We start from the raw sequence: 16033 nt of genomic DNA on the forward strand, positions 1-16033 counted from the left end.
GGAGCAACTCTTTGGGACTGCTTTAAAAACCTGCAGGTCTCTTCTTGATTTTTAGATTAGTGTGCAAGCTGAGTACAAATATTGTGAGAAAGCTATGAAAATTCTGATTCCCTTTGCAACACCTTACTTATGTGACTCAGAGTTTTCAGTAGTTCCTGCTATAAAGAAAAAATACTGATCAAAAATAAATCTGGAACCCAAGATTAGATTGGCAGTCTCAAACACAAAAGTTCAGGTTGGAAAAACTAAGCAGGATCAAGCATGTTCACTCTTCTCATTAAAGAGATAAATGTGCTTTATTAATGGGTTGGATGACAGAATCATTTGAAAGTAGGTTTAATGTGAATTACTTACATTAGCATGATTGTGTGGACCCATAGCATGGTGGACATCTCAAATTCATCTCAGGTCATAAACCACCTTGGTGTGGGTGTTTTACACAATCACACTAATGTCGGTAACTCACGTTAATCTAGATTTGAACGATTGTGTGAACCAGGTCTATCTCTACCTAATCGAATCAGTAGCTTATACAAACAAATGTCTATACTGCCCAAAACTCACGTCTTTGGGTAGTTTACAATAAAAATACAATTAAAACAGAATTGGGAGAGAGGACACAACATTATTTTAGGAGAGTCACAGTATTAAAAGGTTAGAGAATCCTTGACACAAGCAGTTCTCTTGAAACCTCTATACAATCAGAAGAGAATACTTGACATGAGACATAAGGAATATGACTGAAGGGTTAACTCATCACATTATCCTAAGCAACTCCCAACAAGTCTGCTCTGGGACTTGGGAAGAGCAGAAGGTTCAAGTTCCCTCCCAGGCATCTCCAAGATATGGCTGAGAGAGATTCCTGCCTGCAACCTTGGAGAAGCCACTGCCAGTCTGTGTAGACAATACTGAACTAGATGGACCTATGGTCTGACTCTATATGGCAGATTCCTATGTTCCTAAGTCTGCACTCCACATCAAATATTATTTTCTTGACTATCTGCAAACATGCAGCCTGTTTTTTCAGTTTTAGGCTTCATGTATTTGAGAGTCAAAGCCAGCTTACCACAATGTAAAAGCACACTGACTTCTGGGGGCAGGGGGTGAGGGGACGGAGCACCATAAATGAAAATACTTAGTAGCTGAATACATATAACAGTCTCATGCAACAACACTGATACTGACTGACTAATTCTTTAAACCAAACATTCATGTAAGTAATTACGGATAGGGCTTTCAATTAAGATTACGAAAATGTAAAGAAACGCACTACTAAAAATAGACCCAGTCACAGTTGTCATGAGCTCTTTTACCTGGTCTATATTCAAATATACTAAGGCATTTTTAATGATTAGTCACTCACTCCCTAACAAGGATATCAAAAATATACCAACAATTTAAGAAGAAGAGAAATTCCTTCTTCCTGATCAAATGAAAGCTATATTTTCAGATTGTATGCTCTTAGCAAGGGTGAAGACATAAGTTTGGATTTGGAGGGGGAGGTTAATTCCAATATACTAGGAGAATGTAAGGAATAGCCAAGGCGGACTGTTATGCATAATCTGCCCTTAGGGCATTTTCTGACTTCAACTTTTTCAAGCAAGCAGTCACGGTACTTTTGCAGCTAACTGGTACTGTACACAGATATGATCCAACACAGAGAAGCCTAGGGTCGCCCTATAGCAGCCCTGCACAACATAAGGCCCGGGGGCCCCGTGGGGACATTTTTGATGGCCCAGGTAGCCAGCAACAGCAGGAGCCCCAGAATTTGGCATTTGTGTGCAGCTGTAACAGTCAGGTGCCTACTGACTGAGCAAGGACAGGGCTTATTTTCTGGCCACTATCCTTGGTTAAAATTGAGAGCCCCTGGGAGGGAGGGAGGAAGAACCCACAACTAAACAGTAATTGCTTTAATATATATCTTTATAATTAATTTTACTGCAATAATCAATGCACTGAAAATTGACTTCAGCCCCCACATACATCGTCATGGTTGTTTTGGGCCCACTGGGACATTTGAGTTGTGCATCCCTGCCCTATAGCCAGGTTAACCAAGTTTTGCCTAGATTCTAGACATACCACAAAGTACTTGTTTAGAGAATTCACTGACCCAGATACCTAGCTTTCATTTAGTTTTTAAAAAAATCTCTAGTCCTCGTAGTTCCAGAGATATGAGGGGACATGTTCAGGAAGCATGTTGCTCAATCTTTTAGTAAGAAGTAAGTCTGACAGTTGTTCTAGTCAACTGATGGACACCACTGTAATTATTGACATAAAAAGTGCATAAATTCTATTTATCTTCCACTGCACATTCTGGCCAATGGGGAATTTGTACTCTCTTCTCACTTGTAGCAAAGAAGGTAAGTGTTCTTTTAAAATCCTAGCTATATTATACACAGAGCCTCATGTAAACCACTTTGGGGACTTTTGTTGAAAAGCATTATATAAATATTCTTCGTCATAAACAACTCTCCTCTAGATTAGTAATGTCTTCAAAAGTAAATTGACACAGGAAAGATAATTTAAAAATAAATCAGTGGTGAAAGTCACAATGCCTACTCAAGTCTTGATAACACCCATTTTCTTCAATTAATGTAGTATTTACAGCTTTTACTTTTAACATTTACTCTTGCTGCACACAGGAAATACCACCTCCAGGAAATGGGATTTATTAACTAATCGGGTTCTTCATTTCCATTGTTAGTTCTGTGTTTGACAAAATACATTTCTGTTCATGCAAGCGGGGGTATAATTTCTGCCAGCTCTCCCAGTCATTGGCAGCTCCCCACATAATATCCCACTCTACTCCCAAGAGCCCCACAACTCTGAGAAAGCTTTTTAGGAAGGGCTGGAAGCTGTAGTGCAAGAAGGCATCCAGAAGTGTGCATATGTATACAAATACACAGAGAGAGAGAGATACATACACAGTATATTATATAAAAATAACCTATCTAAAAGCGGTGGGAGGGGTAAGTGCACCCTCCCCCGCCCTTAAGGAGCCACACACACACCCTGGCGTGGGACCACAGCTCCGCGGTTCCGTGCACATCCCTACTCTTTCATGAACCTGCAGAATGAGGCAAGAATAGCATCACCAACTACTCTAAACAATTTTTTAAAAAACCTCCCATAAATCAACCACACACATTCCAGACATCTCTCATCCCATATTTACTTTTTACGGTTTCTGACATTTCTGAGTTACAACAGTAATTAACCTTTGAAGCTAAAATAATACAGTTTTCATTAAAAGCAAACTTGTAGGAACATTTCAACACAATAAGCTTGGAAATACTACAAAATTGAGAACTGCAGTCTGGTGTTTGTGGATATTCCATGGGGAAAGATTTTCTTAACTTTCCTATCAAATACTCACACTCCGTATCAGAGCAATACTTTGAAAGCATATTCCAGAACCAGGATTTTCAAACTTTTTTCCCCATCAATCACTTGAAAATTGCACGGGGTCTCAGCAGACTACTTAATAAACTTTGTTTTCTTCTACAAATCGAAGCACACAACTCATATATAACAAAATTTAAAAGTGCAGGACAAGTTACAGATATTCTCGACTGTTCTGCAGCTTTTCTGTAGACCACCTAGATGGAGTTCATGGACCACAGTTTAAGATCCTCTGTATTATATAAGAGACTTCATTTTAAAACCCCTTACTCTTAAAATGCATTTATGAAAGCTTTTCCCTCCCAAGACAGAAAAAAGATCCCACTAGTCCAAAAAGGGGCCATAGTCCAAATCTTAAAAGGATTAAGAGTAGCATAATATCTATGTAACATTACGAAACCCTGAAGTGGAGAATGCCTGACAGTTTATTCAGTAACCAGGTGGCTTCTCCTCACCCCCTCAGGCTTTGGTTAATATCTTATAAAGAGACTACATTCCACCAACCTCAAACAAGTATAGTTGCCTAACATAGTGGCTTCCAAACATTCTGCCTTCAGAGAACCCCTTCCATGCTGAATTGTAACCCAAGAAACTCCTGGCTGTTAAAGGAATTTGGGATTTGTTCTAGGGTGCATATCAGTTATGATGCAGGCAAGGCTGTTGGGCCTTGCCTTTATCCAGTGTGAACTCAGAACACACCCTAAACCCCCCACAGCTGCAGAGTGCAGCTGTGCAGCCTTCTGAGCCTTCTGTTACTTATCTTTCCCCCCCTGATAAGCTTCCAAGGAATCTCAGGCATCCCTGGAGCACAGTCTGAAAACTGCCCTAACAGAACACGCACACAAACCAACAATTTGCACACTCTTGATTCATCTGGGTAGCACCTATTTAATTACACAAGGGAATTGCTTTCTTTTAATATTTATATTTTGACTGCCCACAGAGGTTGCCTATTACATCAAAATACAACTTAACCCTAAGCACGTTTACTTGGATGTAAGCCTGCATGTTTGTTTAAGAGTTCAACCTACAAAACTGTTTGCTGGATGTTTGCTCAAAGTATATCAAAATGCTGAAAGAATATATTTGATGTTTCCTCAAAATGCTGAAAGAAGTCTACAAAGGTGCTGAGCGATTTTAAATATGCCAATGTATCTCTACAATAGAATTACAGATGTGAATATTTTAAGTACAGTGGCTGACATCCAGACTCGTGTTTTAATGGCCTGAAAATGTCAACACACACAGCAGGCAACAGACAAATTTTGCCAATGTCCCCTTCCCTCTGCAGTTGCCTGGGCCACCTAAAAATACATCCCAGCGGGTCCTGCAACCCTCAGGAGCATGTTTTGGGGAGGCATAGCGGGTTCCAAAGGAAGGGAAGATCTACAAAAATTACCTCTTCCCTATTGCATGTGGAACATTTTTCAGCCAGTGTAACATTAGTCTGGATGCCAGACAATATGAGCAAACAACACAGAGACAGTACTTTTATCTCTAAAATGGCAGTTCTCAGATGATGGTGTATTTTGGACCACTGTTCTAGTCTACTTGTTATTGACTAGTTTACTAGTATGTTATAGCCACTCCATAGGAGGCCATTTGAAAGACTTCACATTCTTCTTCACTGTGTTCCATTAAAAAGAACTGCCATGAAAAATAGCATTTTCACTCCAAATATTTCAGTGACACAGAACATGTACAAACCGAGCAAAACTTGTCTGCTACTTAGCAATCTTTCCCATTTCCTTTTGCTACATATTAGGCATGTGCCTGAAACGTTTCAGAGGCCATTATAAAGGCCTCCAAAATGTTTCGGCGCTGGGGCAGGGGGGGGGGGTTTCGGCCCGGCGGGGGTAGTACTTTAAGGGCGGGGAAGTGTGTACTCACCCCTCCCACTGCATTTCCCCCACCGGTGCTCTGTTATCTCTAAGCCCCTTGGGGTGGCAGTGTTCCTCCCTGCCGCCCCGTTTCCCCCATCAGCTGGAAGTAGCGAGCGCGCATGCGCACGTTGTGCGCATGCACGGCAGACGGGCATGTGCACGCAACGGGCGCACACGCACTCGCTACTTCTGGCCACTTCTGGCCAATGGGGGAAACTGGGCAGCAGGGAGGAACGCTGCCACCCCGAGGGGCTTAAAGATAACAGAGCACCAGTGGGAGAAATGCGGCGGGAGGGGTGAGTACACCCTCCCCCGCCCTTAAAGTACTACCCCCCCAGCACCAAAGTTATTCGTGCACATCCCTACTACATATATTCAGTACAGCTACTTGACTAGCAAGCCAGAGGTTGTTGATTCGAATCCCCGCTGATATGTTTCCCAGACTATGGGAAACACCTACATCAGGAAGCAGTGATATAGGAAGATGTTGAAAGGCATCATCTCACACTGCGCAGGAGATGACAACAGTAAACCCCTCCTGTATTCTACCAAAGACAACCACAGGGCTCTGTGGTTGCCAGGAATCGACACTGACTCGATGGCACACTTTACCTTTACCTCAAAGTATACACAAGAAGTTGGGGAAAGCATGCAACACATGCTTCTAATATTTTGTTGTAGACTCTCAGATCACCTGGGCATACACCATGGTCCACAATGTAAAAATGTCTCCTGCAGAGGTATTGTATATAGTATAAAACTACTCTGCTTTCCATTGTAAAACTTCCTTAGGTTTCTGTTGCCATTGTTCCTAAATACTAGTATGTCCAATTAAGATAATTGCTAAAAATTGCAAGAGCATAAGGCTCTTCTCATGAGCAGACTAACCCAAGCTATGCCAGTCTAGCCTGGGCTAGGCTTCTCATGTTGAGTGCCAAGCTCCCGCCCAGCCAAACCCAACTTCTAAACCCAGCCTTTAGCCAAGGTTAAGGGCCAGCTGCCGGGATCGTGTGCAAGCTCAGTCACTAGTTTATTTTATAACATCTAAGATCACTTTCAAAAAAAAATGTACCTCAGTAAATCCTGAAAAAGGAAACATAGTGGCCAACATCCAGACTAAGAATTGCACATAGGAAATGCTGCCATTCACACATAAAGAGGAGGGGCAAGTTTTCACAAACCAACCCCATCCCTCTACAACCACCTGTGCCTCCCAAAATATATGTCCCTGAGGGCTGAGGTACCCTCAGGAGCATATTTTTGGGAGGCACAGACAGCTGCAGAGGGAAAGAGGGGATCACTGAAAATCACTCCTCCCTTCTGTGCCCCAGAAGAAATGTTCCCAGCACGCAAATCTTAGTCTTAATGTTGGCTAATATTGCCAATATCTTAAAGGCTTAATATCAGACTAATTTAATCTCAACACCACATAAAATGTGTCATGTGAACTGAACATAAGCAAGTAATGCATACCCTTGTAAGTCTAGAGCAAACTACCCCAAAACTAGGGGTATAAATTTCTGTTTAATACCTCTGGCAGTTTCAAAATATACAAGCATTCAGATCAACTATTCAGCTGTCCTTATCCTTTCACTGTTTACTCACTAGACCTTCTGAGAGCATTAGCCTTTTATAAACAGGCAAGATCATGAGATGTAGTCCCCAGGCAGTATAAACCCAGAGATTACACAACACTCACCTTACTCAAGCAGATTTCAGTACCAGTATTGCTAGAGACTGTGCAACAGAAACAAATCACAGTAGGATTTGCAAAACTAACTTGGATCACTTCAAAAGACAGGCCTTTTTTGTGGCTCAGCAATAAAGTGATCTCTGTATTAAACATGGGTATGGCTCCTCTTTTTGTTGATAATAAGACTGACAGACAACCTAACTCCAAAGGGAATCCTAAATACTACCCTAATCTCTGACTTGCACTCCAATCTTAAACTCATTGAGTGGGAAATAAATTCCATTTGTTAACTGTATGTAGGTCTGTAGTTAAAGCTACGCCCCACCACTATATCAGAAGCACTCAGTCAGAGGTAGGTTCGCCTACCATTTAACACTAACCATCACCCATTAATTCTATGGCCAGAAAATCCAAGTACTTGTGCCCAGACCCCCCAAGGAGACACGGAGACATTGCTATGGAAGGAACGGTCGATTTCATTGAAGTTTATGGTACAGGCTCATTGGCTGGGATTGCATAGACATCCCCCACAACAGTGCGGTGCCTAATAGGCCGGCCACGCCGTGGCCGCCCCCACCTAACCAACCATGGCGATAGCACCTTGGCTCCAGGCAGCTCATCCGCTCTCTAGCAGAGGCGCCCTTCTCCGCCGACCTAAGGTCAGGTTTCTGACCCCCCCAGGACAACCCCACCAACGCTGCACAGCCATACGGATGGGGTGTTGCCTGAGGAGGGGCAGGAGTCAAGCGTCATCCCTGATCTGTCAAGCCTCAAAGGATCAGCTCCTCCTCCGAGAGGCAGACTGAGCCCGCGCAGGCGCGCTGCGGGCTCGGCACTTCCGGTTTGCACCGGAAGTGCCCGGGAGCCAATCAAAGGCGGCTCCCTGTCCCACGTGCTCCCTGGGTAAAGGGGGCTGGGACAAAACAGCCGCGCCGCTGAGGTGTGGTGAGCAGCTACCTTTTATTCAACTATACACACCATTCAGATTTGCATAATTCTGCTAATTAAGAGGCATTTTAAACAGTTCTCTGTAATATAAAGGCTTAACTCTTAAGCACCAGGAGTCAAAATTGACTTGAGGGCACACTTTACCTTTAACTCTTAAAATGTAAGCTGAAGTTCTAAGAAATCTGAAGATGAAGAAAACAAGTGATTCTATAAGGGCGAAAATGTAACATCGAACCACTTCACCTTCTGCAACTCCCTTTCTTTTTACTTGTTCAGTAGTTTTTAAATTTGCAATTTGCTTTGGGTATTTTTAAAATAGAAAATTTAGATATTAATAATAAATATTCCATTGTGCTCAATATGATCACTGCAAACTTCTATGGGTGCAGGTTACAGAGGAAAGCAACAGCAATGGCTAAGCTGGGCTCCTAATGAACAAATTAGCAGAAGGGTGAGGAAGCAATGTTTTTATCCAATGGCCATGCTGCTGGTTGAAAATTGTGCAAGAATACACACCCAGGTACATGCTAATTCTCTCTGTCTGCCTGTGTGGGCATGTACATGTCTGTCTGTCTGTCTGTCTGTGAGAGAGAGAGAGAGAGAGAGAGAGAGAGAGAGAGAGAGAGAGAGAGAGAGCAACAAAAACACACAGAGTGAGTCGTACAAATTTATCTTTCAGCTACTGGAAACTGAATAGAAGGGGCACAGTATGTTTTCCATGCTCTTTTTGCTTTCCACAGAAAACAGGACCAGACTCTTCCACTAGGAACCTCACATCCCAGTGATACTGGCCACAGCAGCAGCAGCACTAAGCACTCTTATCTGAAATACAAGTTTCAACCAGGTCATTTACAGGGCTTTTGAGACTCCCTCCCATCATTAGTCTGTATGTTTGAACCAAGAAATGCAGGTTTTAAATCAATTTATGGCAAAGCAGAAAGGTAGATTTAAAACTGCATTTCAATGTAAGGTAGATTTAAAACTGCATTTCAATGTTTCTACATGCTTCCATTACCAGTAAGTATCTGTAAATAAGTAAGCCACATAATGGCACAGCGGGAAATGACTTGACTAGCAAGCCAGAGGTTGCCAGTTCGAATCCCTGCTGGTATGTTTCCCAGACTATGGGAAACACCTATATTGGGCAGCAGTGATATAGGAAGCTGTTGAAAGGCATCATCTCATACTGCACAGGAGGCAACAAGAGTAAATCCCTCCTGTATTCTACCAAAGACAACCACAGGGGTCTGTGGTCGCCAGGAGTCGACACGGCACACTTTACTTTACATGTTTCCATTACTAGTAAGTATCCAAAGCACTTTTTAATGTTCTACAGTCACCTTTATTCCCTCCCCCCCCCCCACTGAACTGTACACATTTGGGAATTTGCAGATTTCATTCACCATTCCCCACCCCGCTTCTCTGCCCTGCAGTGAAACTGACAGGCTATAAGAAGCTTTATCAGTGTCATCAAAGCTGGTAGAAGATCTCCCTTCCACTTCTTTTTCCCATAGCTGCAGCTCCAAAGAGGAGAAAGGACGTTTTGTAGTGTGTGGAGGGTCCTGTCAAAACAGCATGTATGCACACTAGGACGGGTGTACATGTAGTAATGCTTTAAAACAAAACCAACTGACAAGGCTTTCTTACAACCTCATCAGTTTCACCAGTGAGTGGGGGCAGAGAGAGAGAGAGAGAGAGAGTGTGTGGAATTGCTTCAGTCCAATTGCAGGGCAGTATCTGTCAGCATCCAGGATACACAGGTGGGAAAATATATTTTTCCACACTACCTGCAAGGGATGTGAGGCATTTAAAGTGGGGAAAGCATAACTTGCAAATGGTGGTAATGCGTATTAAATGAAACAGGGGGAAATGCCCAAGTGATATTCCTGAGCATTTAAAAATACAGATTTTAAAAGTCTTGCCGAAATCAGTGATACCTACTTCTGAATAACGTTCATTTTCAGACTCCAGTAGCAGACTGAATTCTGAAATATTAAGAGATAGCTTCCCATTCCAAGAAACCAGGCCTTATTTATCATTTTTGCTTGCATAATTTGCCATGAAGGCCAGGAAAAGGTGGATATATCAAAAAATAGTTAATACCATAGGTTTCTGAGTACAGAAAACCTGCACTGGGCAAGAATAAAAGAGCACTGAACTTCAATAAAAATTGTGCTTTCATTACCACATTTCCAGAAGAGCAGAGAAGGGGCAATGTACATTAGAATACCATCATAAGAATTGTTCAGAAATGTTTTTCTAATGTAATAATATTATTATTGGTAATAATATTGTGGCTAACTGCTGCTGATGCTTCTATGCACACATGGATCCTCACAAGACATCACAGAAGGTACTCCACATAGGATCACTGAGGGAATTATTATTATTATTACATTTATATCCCGCTCTTCCTCCAAGGAGCCCAGAGCAGTGTACTACAAACTTGAGTTTCTCCTCAAAACAACCCTTTGAAGTAGGTTAGGCTGAGAGAGAAGTGACTGGCCCAGAGTCACCCAGCTAGTTTCGTGGCTGAATGGGGATTTGAACTTGGGTTTCCCCGGTCCTAGTCCAGCACTCTAACCACTACACCACGCTGGCTTCTAAATAACTATCTGACAGAGCCTCAGCATTATATTTTGCTCCAAATATTAAGAAGAAAGTCGCAATTACTTGAAAGAGTTTTGTCAATAAGAGGTGGTGAAAATAAATGCTCACTCTGTTTAATTTCCAACCTAGCTATATACAGGACAGTAAACAAAGTAGGTTTTTATTCTAAGCCAAGTCCAATGTGAACTTTAAAAGTGGCAGAGTCTATTTTAACAATCTCCTCCTCCCTGGAAAAACGAAAAGAGACACTGCAATACAAAAAAAAATTTTTTTAAGACCAGATATATTGGCCGGCAGCATGTCAGGAACCTAAGAAACACAGGATTGGTTTAATACATTTTTACACAAAACCCTAGGCAATGCTCAGATAATCGTGTTCACTTTGTCTTTAACACATGGTGTCTTTAAGAAGCAAACATGTGCTGTCTGAAAAGCAAACTTTTAGCACTGCACATCAACAAACCATACCATTTCCTGAAATAATATCAAGCAGTAATCTCCTGCTTGAGAAAGAAAGGTATTAAAATCGGAATGCCCCTCATGGGGCCTTTCCCTAAAAGACAATTTAAAGATGGTCAAACGATGGGACAGGAGTCAAAGATGGGTCCTGCACAAATTATTAATGCCAGCTTACTTTATAGGTCACTGAACTTAAGAGAAGCTTCCTGTATGTATTGCCCTAGGAGTGCAATAATGATGGACTAGCTGTGCACAAGCAACTGCATTTTCTCTTCACCACCTCAGTTACTGAAAGGAGTATACCCCAACGGTGCAACACAGGCTTTATCAAAAAAGATAGAAGTATTTCCACTATTGTGGAATGCAGAGTGTAACCACAAAGGGACATGTGCTGGTAGTGTCAAGGACAAATGCGGGGGTAAGATCTTGATACAAAAACGGCAGTCAAAGCATAGAGAGTTTTCTGCCTAAGAGGGCTGGCTAGGTTAGGCCAGAACAGAATCCATCTGGGGGCATGTGCCCAAGACACAGACATGGCAGAAGCACAGAGCCACGGTTTCCAAGAATGGCTGGCAATGCACATTATATGGGACAGGGATATGCATTAGAGAAAGTGTGAAGATAAACAATTGCACATGCAAGAGGCAGGGAAGGGAAACTGCATATCTGAGGCAGGAACTGAGGAATAGCGTAAGCTAGAAAAAGTATAAAGTGAGGTTTTGTAATCCTCAGTCTTATGCGTATTTTGATACATGATTCATAGGGCTATTAACTGGACTATTTCATCATTGGGAGGAAATGTTCAAAGCACTTCACATACGGTATCCCAATATTCCATATAGTATCCCAGTATTCCATACAACAATCCTGAATGGTAGATTAATATTATTGTACCCATATCACAGAAGCGGTGCTGAGAGCTAGCAGGCCTAGCGAGTTCATGGTTGAAGGGAGCGTTAGACCAGGAACTTCCTGATTCACAGCTCAATAGCCACTACCCTACACTAGGGATGTGCACAAACCAGTCCAGTGCCTCCTTTGGGAAGCGCTGAACTGGCCCAGGCTCCCACAGCCAAACCAGTCCAGCAGGGTGCGGTTCCTTTAAAAAGCAGGTCCTTACCAGCTCCACTGTCGCACCGCTGCTTTCCTGGGCACGGCGCTCTAACTAAGGCTGAGCGGTGGCATACACAGCGGCCACGTGCATGCCTACACCACACATAGGCTACAGGGAACAGCACTACAGCTGTGTGCTGCCTTTGGTAGAGCGAGCACCATGCCTGAAAACGCAGCAGGGCAGCAAAGGAGCAGGTAAGGACCTGCTTTTTAAGGAAACCGCTCTCCACCCCACCCACACTTGCATGAGCCCTTCGTGCACATCCCTACCCTACACCAGCAGTCACGTACCACCAAGTATTTTTCCTTGGTGCACTGTTGCACATAAGCCTCAACGACAACTACATGAAAAATTCATTGCAAATTAGGTCATGGTTACATAACCAGCTCTGGTATGGCGAAGCCCCTTCAATCCACGGAACATTATACAAGTGATCAGTAGTACAATAATTCCCAAAACTGGGAGGCGTACGTAGAAGATTGTGGTGGTGATGTCACCAGCAACAAAGATGAAGGCATTATGGCACAGAGCAGAATGACCTAAGGGTGGGACCACAAAGTGACTCACAAACAACAAAATAATTCCAGTAGTAGATCGCCTTCCTGAATCCTGTTCAACTTAGTTTTGAGTTGGAGTTGGGAAACCATTGCAATACTTCAGATTTTTCTAAGGATCACATTATTTGCAAACCACGGTTAAAGTGTTTGTCACCTATCTGCGCAAATAAAATATAAACTTTCATAACCTTTTCAGTCTTCTCTCCATTCTAGTAAATATTAATCTATGCATTGACAAATTAGGTTTCTCCTTTATAATACAGTACAAGATTTTGGGAGCTGAGAGAAAGAAATAAGTGTTACTTGCAAAAATGATAAAACTAGCTGCATAAGCAGTGACCGTTCTAATTTTTTCCTCCAAGGTGATTATGATTTTGTCACAAATGAATAAATGGGAGTAATTATTTGCCTTCTACATTGTACAGTGCCTTCTACCTTTGGGCTTCCTAACTGAAAAAGGAAAACTTCTTCACACACACACAACACCTCTACAAAATTAAGGAAATGAATTTTAAACTCAGTCACTTCATTTGAGATGTTATGTTGTAAAAAGTAAGGCCTATACATTTTCTGTGAAGGAAATGCAAATCAAATATTAATTAATATTAGAATTTACTGCGGGGTGGGGGGAGAATGCTCACTTTCTTTGGCTCACTCATGCATTTTTCAATTAAATTATTAAAAATCTTTTTCCAGTTTGTTGTGGACTCACAAATCTCCCAACAAGCACAGATCACATAAGCATAGATCTAAATTTAGTAAAATGCCAAAATAGTATTTAAGAGTATTTTGCCATGTTTTATTTATACGGAGTTCCAAGAATTTCCTTCTTTCTGGTGGTGTGCAAATTCTTGCAGGCTTCAGGCCTAAGATTTCTGAGCTCTACAGGAAACATAACCTCCTGTCTTCAAGCTGTCCTACCCAGGAATTCACCATCAGTTTTTAGAGGATAAGTTTTACAAAGTTTCTCTCTCTATTTAAAATATGTTGTGCAAAAATGAGTTTGCAGAAGGTGTGCAATGATCAAACTGCCAAAATTAAGTCTTCAAACCATCCCAGAAGAACAAGCTCCAGCATATTTCAATAATCATTTTTCCTCCCTTTAAGAAAAGGTATTTTCCCCATACATTTCCCCACGTATTTTCCCCATACATTATCAATATTTTCAGTTATGATCACATTTCTAGAGTGTGGTGCAGAAAACAGTACTAATTGTCCGCCTTCACTGTACAATTAATTTTAATGTGGCTTTCACTTGCAATTACTTTTAAACACAGGGTTTAAAAAAAATGCAATGGGAATCACTTGAAAGTTATCACTCTCCATTCACCCATTACTGACAAATTCTCTATGAAATGTTCCCTTTAAACTTCTCAGGCATTTAAAAAAATAAAAAAAAACCCACTTGATTCCTCTACTATTTACTTCCAACTTCATTAACGGAAAGAGTGCTCCTCGGAGGAGTCTGCATGCATATCTGCAGGAGCCAGCCAGCTCCACGGCAGTGGGGGGAATGGGAAACACCAGTCCCGTCTAAATGTGGGAGTTTGTCTTCTCCGTTTCACAAAGACTTCACCCATACGATCCTGGAGGAATGTTTTGTTACGACTCTATCCCCGCCCTTCAAAGGCTTCCCTATTTGCTTGGGCTGCAACTCTTACACACGCAAGTTTCAAACATTTTATTCTGCCTCTGAAAGACGGAAACCAGCTACACACCCCACCCCTTGGAGTGGGTCCTGGAGAGGGAAGGGACCACCCGTTTAAGGCAGCGCTACTTCCCAGACTGGTGTCTCAATCTGCCCCGATGCGGGCCCGCTCGCAGCCCTCCTGGTCGCTCTGCCCCCCGAGCCGTTCCGCCCCCCGAGGAGCGCGCCGGGCACCTGGACTCCGGCGGCGCCTGCTTGTAAACAGCCCCTGAGCTGCCGCTGCTGCAGGCCCCTCCGCAGACACAGGGCCCTCTCCAGCCAGCACTGCTCAGCCTCTCCCGGGGCTGGGGGGCTCAGCCCAACCCCACGGGGTGGTGCGCCGCACCGGGGAGCCGTCGACCCCCTCCGCGGTCCCTACTCGAGCCAGGCCCCCTGGCCCTTGGTCCTCCCAGCGAGGAAATGGGGAAGTCCTGACTTACCTGTCATTACTTTCTACGCCATCTTGGATCCACTTGTCAACGTCCCCACAAAGCATTGTGGGTAAAAAAAAAAATCCTCCCCCCCCCCCCCGCTTCTCCCACACCAGGAACAGAGCAAAGAAAGTTAGGCAGGCAAGAGAGCCCGCTGGGGGCGGAGGGGGGCGCTTGAGCTCCGGCACTGGCAGGACTCAACAGCCGGGAGAGACTTGCCTGCGCCGCCGCCACGGGGAAAGTGTGAGGATGAGGAGAGGGGAGAGGCAAGATGGTTGCTATGATGCGGCTTCTGAGATCACGGAGCAAAAGCTGGCTGTTTATTGCAAGATTCTTTCAACATTACTTTTTGCAGGAAGAGTGAAACAACCGGCTCGGCGGATCCTATAAGCCTCCGCGTGCGGCGCAAAATTTGGTCGAGATTTGGAAGCGCTATCATGGTGGGGGCGTGTGGTGCGTGGATCGATAACGTAAAGAAGTGCCTGGTAAAACACGACACTTTCGCATATACATCGTTGTGTGACTGATTGCATCCTTCTGTGATACAGAACATATTTATTTAGTTGTTAATGTTTTAATAGTACATTTTTACATAAAAACAAGCATACAAAACTATGAAAATAGACAAAGATTATCAACTATCCGTTAAAGGAGAAAGCACTGCTTTTGGTCATTTAATCGTTTTCCAGATTATAGATGTAATAACACTTTGCACACCTACTGTAATATGTACAAGATGTTATTAAAGGTAGTTATGACAGATGTGATGCCTGAAAGAGTGCTAGAGCAATGGGAAGAGAAAATCGTTAATATGTACACAGCCCCCTATCACAAGTATTATACCACCTAAAACGGTACACTTTGCCATTCTCCAACTTGCTAAGGGTAAGTAACTATTTCTTCAGGGCAGCATGCCAGCCTCATCACTAAATCTGTCATATACTGTACAACAGTACTGTATTTCCCATCCTTTTGTTGCAGGTCAGCTGCAAAAGCGGCTGCCTGAACCAACTCACTCCATTAGTTATCAGGAAGGGAGTGTCTCCTACCCTGTGCACTATGGGTCGTATCAGCTAAAAACATGGGGAGTATAAATCACCTCCCTGCATTTGGAGGTGATTCTGTCCTTTATGCATCAGGAAGGGGTGCCTCTTTCCCTGTGCATTACAAGGTGAGTCTGCTGCAGAAGTGGAAACTTCCCACTTTTGCAGCTGATTCAGAACATCATCTCAGCACACCAGGAAGTGCC

General features: G+C 43.0%; 1 protein-coding gene across 3 annotated transcripts in view; it reads right to left on the reverse strand.

The window, feature by feature from the left end:
* HELZ (helicase with zinc finger) overlaps positions 1 to 14840 on the reverse strand; it is a 236890-nt gene extending 222050 nt beyond the window's left edge. The window contains exon 1 of one of the 3 annotated variants that reach the window (XM_053295358.1): positions 14794 to 14840. The gene's annotated coding sequence lies outside the window, so the exon portion shown is untranslated. Of the gene's footprint in view, positions 1 to 3906; positions 4032 to 14548; positions 14570 to 14793 lie in introns of those variants that run through there. The other 2 variants (XM_053295360.1, XM_053295359.1) reach the window with 2 other exon arrangements.
* Between the last annotated feature and the right edge of the window lie 1193 nt (positions 14841 to 16033).

This window comes from Hemicordylus capensis, chromosome 2, assembly GCF_027244095.1.
Source record: "Hemicordylus capensis ecotype Gifberg chromosome 2, rHemCap1.1.pri, whole genome shotgun sequence".
Taxonomy (NCBI): domain Eukaryota; kingdom Metazoa; phylum Chordata; class Lepidosauria; order Squamata; family Cordylidae; genus Hemicordylus; species Hemicordylus capensis.